This window comes from Rutidosis leptorrhynchoides, chromosome 3, assembly GCF_046630445.1.
Source record: "Rutidosis leptorrhynchoides isolate AG116_Rl617_1_P2 chromosome 3, CSIRO_AGI_Rlap_v1, whole genome shotgun sequence".
NCBI classification, from domain to species: Eukaryota; Viridiplantae; Streptophyta; class Magnoliopsida; order Asterales; family Asteraceae; genus Rutidosis; species Rutidosis leptorrhynchoides.
In genome coordinates, this window is record NC_092335.1 from 490740786 (window position 1) to 490746245 (window position 5460).

At 36.5% G+C, this 5460-nt stretch overlaps 1 non-coding gene across 1 annotated transcript; it reads left to right on the plus strand.

The window, feature by feature from the left end:
- The first annotated feature begins 1059 nt into the window (after positions 1–1059).
- On the plus strand, positions 1060–1166 carry LOC139903092 (small nucleolar RNA R71). The gene has a single exon (XR_011777937.1). It is a non-coding gene; the product is annotated as a small nucleolar RNA R71 (small nucleolar RNA).
- Positions 1167–5460: the final 4294 nt, after the last annotated feature.

The following is a 5460-nucleotide window of genomic DNA, read 5'->3' on the forward strand; positions in this document are numbered from 1 at the left end:
CTTTGAAAAACGTCTCATATAAAGGTCAAAACCTCGCGACGAAATCAATAATATGGAACATTTATAATCAATATGAACGGGACATATCAGGTTTAACATAAGGTTTAGCCTTAACTGTGTTATCTTTATTAACCTTTTCAACTACCGGTTCTTTTTCCTTCTCTTGCTCAGGCTGTGGTGCCTGTGTAGTAGGAATAGCGTCATCAGAAATTATAGGTATTTCAGGTGGTTTAAGTGTAATACCACTTCTTGTGGTAATGGCTTTAGCTGTTTCATTTCGGGGGTTAGCATTTGTATGGCTTGGTAGACTCCCCGGTTTTCTTTCACCTATCAACCTTGCTAGGTTACTCACTTCTTATTTCAGATTTTGAATAGAAGCTTGTTGATTTCTAAATGCTTGAGCATTTTGTTCATTAGTTTGTTTCTGAGATGTGAAAAATTGAGTTTGAGATTCGACTAGCTTCTACATCATATCTTCTAAATTTGGCTTTTATCATCGGTTTGTGGTAGTTTATTTGGAAAAATAGGTCTTTGCTGGTTGTAAGTATTGTTAGATACTAGTTGATTGCTAGGACCTTCTTGGTTGTTGTATGAAACATTTCGGTTATAATTCTGATTTAGATTTTTGTTTGGTCTTGGCGGTTGATAATTATTTTGATAATTATTTCCAGGCCTTTGGTTCATGTATGAAACATTCTCTCTTTGTTTTGTTCAATACTGAGACAATCTTTTTTCAAATGTGGTCCTCCACACTGCTCACAACTGATTTGTATTGCGTGAATATCTTTAGTCATCTTTTCCATTCGTCTCTCGAAAGCAACTAACTTTGCGGAAATGGAATCAAAGTCATGGCTAGAATCGGCTCTAGCCGCTTTAGATGAACGAGGAATATCTTTTTCCTGGTGCCACTCATGTGAGTGGGAGGCTGTGTTATCAATAATTTTATAAGCTTCAGTTGAGGTTTTCTTCATAATAGAACCACCAGCTGCTATGTCGATGTCTTTTCGTGTAGTAATGTCGCATCCTTGGTAGAATATTTGTACTATTTGATAAGTGTCTAAACCGTGTTGAGGACATCCTCTCAACAACTCTCCAAACCTTGTCCATGCCTCATATAAAGTTTCATTTGGCTTTTGTGTGAATGTAACAATTTCTCCTTGAAGTCTCACGGCTTTAGATGCCGAAAAGAATCTTTTAAGAAAATTTTCAACTAAAACATCCCATGTGTCAATCGCCCTCCAGGTAACGATTCTAACCAATATTTGACTTCTTCCTTTAAAGTCCAGGGAAATAACATGAGATAGATTTGTTCATCCTCAACTTCTCTGATTTTGAATAGAGTACATATCCTATTAAAGGTACGAAGATGTTCGTTTAGATCTTCCTTCGGCGTACCACTAAATTGGCATTGATTAGTTACCATGTGTTGGATTTGTCCTTTGATTTCATAATCTGGCTCATTAATGTCTGGTTGAGTAATTGCGTGACCTTGGCCAGTGCGTGTAGCTCTCATTCGATCTTCCATACTTAGAGGTTCCTGATTTTCCATGATTGAATTTGTTGAATCTGAATCACTAGAGGATTCTGATTTAATGGCTTCTTCCTCAACAATCTCCGGATGAGTAATTTGTGGTTCAGGAGGAATGATTAGTGGTTCAGGATCTCTGAATTGTCCTTGAATATCCTCCGAGTTCTCAATTATGAGGTCGGGTTCAAAAAATGGATTATCGGAAATTTGAATTGGAGTACTTGGTCGACTAGATGATGATTCTAAAGAAAAATCAACGGTGACAATATTGGCTAGATGTCTTGATCGAGTTACAGGTGGTGAACGTATGAAAGGTGGTGAACGTTTTGCTCGGGTGCATTCACTGAATATCCTATTAGTTATAAAGATAAAAATTATTAAAGTTATCAAATTAATAGACTTTTCTGATTTTGCCCACGTTTCGAATAGCCAATAGATGCAGCAGGTAGCCAGGACCCTTTAAATCGGAAGCCCACTACTCGCCACTAACAAATCCAACTATTACTACGAACCAGAATATTTTGGATGTCTATCAATTTAACCACTTAAAATAATTTTTTTTCGTCGAGATTTAGAGAAAATAAAGAAAATTCTATGTCCTAAAAACTAGAGCGTAGAAATGAGAAAGAAAAAGCGCGTCGAGAAATAAGAGTCGAAAAACAATTGTCGAAAAACAAAAAGTCGAAAAACAAAAATAAGAAAGTAAAGCGTCGAAACTTAAAAGTCTAAAAACTAAATCTTAAAACTTGCGTCTAAAGGTATTAAAGTTAAAAGGAATTCTAAATGGAAAACGGCAATAACTTAAAAGGCACTAAAATCTATTAAATATTAAAGCGATAAGCGATATCATAAAATTCTAAAGCGCCTAAATCTTAATCTAAAGAAAAAGCACTTAAGGGATTTTTCGGCAAAGCCTAAGAATCCAGAAATATAAAATAACTACGGCAAAATACTAAGTTTAAAACTAATTACAAATGATAAATTACAAATTACTAATAAACGATAAAAATACAAATTATAACTAAAATGATAAAATTACAAATTTTATAAAAATATTATTTTTATATTATATTTTATAAAAATATTAATCTTAATAATAATATTTAAACTTAAAATTACAAATAAAACTAAAACTAAAAACAAATATATTAATTGTAAACCTAATTAGTGTATAATAATAATATTAATTAAAATAAAACCCTAATTCCGTAACTAATGAAGTCCAATGTTGCAGTCAGTCAGATGGCTCTGCGACTGCGGATAATTACTGCCCAAAGAGCTCCGCGACTGCGGAGTAATGCAGTTCAGAATTGTACAGGCTCAAAATTCGCAGGTTCAATTTTTTTTTATATATATTTTTTTATTTTTCATTTTCCGATTTTAATTTATAGAAAATAAAACTTATATTTTAAAAACTTAAATTAGAAATAAATTTATAAACTAAATATTAAAAATATAACTTATATATATATATATATATATATATATATATATATATATATATATATAAATCTTTTTTTTTATATAGCGTTTCGCTTCGGCGTTGATGAAGTCCCCGGCAGCGGCGCCAAAAATACTTGATGTGTGCGAGGGGTAGTACGAAATACTATTATATTTTATTACGAAATAATATTAAATATGATATAATTTTACACAAGTTATTTATTTATTTATAGAATGAGATATACCTAAACCTTGCTACAACACTTATAGGTAATGATACGCATATCTGCAAAATTGTTCGGATGCGCATCCAAAGCCCTAAAGCCGCACACAAAGGCATATGTCACGGGTATAGTCGCACCTTGTGCGAATATACCATCTGATGCGAGTTTCATATACTTACATAAGGATTCAGTACATTCTAGAAGAATGTACGGTATAATCAATTCGGATTCTTTTCCTTAAATAATGAAAGTTAGTTGGGACAAGATCACATTTAATTAGGGAAGAGATTCTACCGAAACCCTAATTCGTGAGCCTGTAAATACATAGCTCATGAACCCTAATAGAGACATTCATTCGTTTACTCATACGTAAACCACAGCATACAAATCTCCATCGTACGAATAAAGCTTCTTACGATCTTAAAGACTTTCAGGTATGTCTCGAACTATAAAACGTTCATGTCTTAGGGCCGCTCAACTTCGTATGCTAGGTTGTTGGTGGACTCTCAAATCGACCACCCTGTCGGAATCGAAATGATACTGATATGGGTTATCCACGACTAAGCGTCGGAGGTTCGAATATTGTTAGTCCTTAAACCCATTTATGCACTCAAGCGTAGGTTCACCTTGACCCCGTGAAAATATGCTTGATCATTTGGCGCCATCCGTGGGACCGGTTATATGAAACAAAGAAGATTGGAATTTATGTTGTATATGATTTATTGTACGTATCTTTTTTCCATAAAACTTTTTTGTTTAACTAATCGGTCACTTTCAGGTTTTTAATTGTTAGCAAGAATGGGTGGAGGAAGTAAGAGTGCAAAGAACCAAGGGCGATCGGACTCTCCAGTAAGTCTAGGGTTTCAAACACCTACGGCAACTGTTACGAACACACCGTCGACGCCGCCAGCACCAACCAGGGGCACATCAAAGCCTCCATCGACACCAAGTATTGAAATAGGGCCGGTTACATTAGAAACTGTCCTGAATGAATCATCTAACGGATGGTGGCACACTCCCGATGGAAGTTTACTGGAAACAGGAACTAGCTTTAAACCATTTGAGGATCTGTCACCAAAAATTCTGAGCTTCGGTTCTCCAAGTGAAACGGTTCCACCAAGCTTTAAAGTTAAAACTACCTGTGTGGGTACAATACCAATTATCACCTTGGTTGAACCCGAAACACCGATTGAAAGGGTCACTACCGAGAAAGCTCAGGAAAGAATCAGGCAGATGGGTCTGAGGAATCCAGATGGTTCATACAACATGTTGACACCACAACAAAGGTTAACGGCGTGTGCGTCTTCGCAACTAGTCCATACTGTTGAAAGCAATCAATATAGCGGGGCACACTATGCTGCAGCCCAGTCAAATAGCTTCATATCTCAATTACAGCAAGTCGCGCCACCACACTTGGCACCCACTTTCAATGAGCCAGCGCGGGTACAAGAATTTATGAGCAATTGGTTCTCGGTGATGCAAGGGTAAAAAGCTAAGCAAAGCCTTCAGTTAGCTCCCACAACAGAAAAGTTTGTGCCACACATCGCCAATCATCCCTTCACAGTCGCACCGGTGTTGCCTCTAACACTCGGAAGTTATGATGGGTTATCAGATCCGGATGACTTTTTACGAAAATTTGAAGGAACTGCAAGAACATACAGCTGAGGTGATGCAGTAGCATGCCATATGCTACCAATAGTGCTGCAAGGAGTAGCAAGGGAATGGTTCAATAATTTTCCAGCCTAAAGCATTACAGGTTTTGCGGATTTGCGCTCAAGATTTTTATTAAACTTTCACAATTTGCGCGCACGCAAAAGAACACATGTCGAATGTCACGACATAAAGCAGAAATCGAAAGAGAGCTTGGGAGAAATAATAGATAAATATACCAAGGAGGTGGCTAAAATACAAGACTTTCCAGAAATCTAGAAGGTATCCGGCTTTATACATTGTATAGATACTGACAGACACCTGTCTTTATGGCAACGGTTACGGAGAAGAATGCCAGAAACTTTCGCGGAAGCTGTAAAAGAAACGCATGATTACATGCGGGCACAAGAAGATATAAAGCAGAATCGCGGAAGTACCTCTTCAAATATGTACATCGACGATGATTATTATCGAGTGCAGGGAAGAGGGTCAGAGTCTGGCAATTGTTATGGTGGTAATGGCCAACCTAGGAGTGGTAACTATCATAATGATAAGTATCGCAAATTCAACAACAATAAAGGGGGAGGAAGTCAGAGGTTCAAACGCAGCCACACT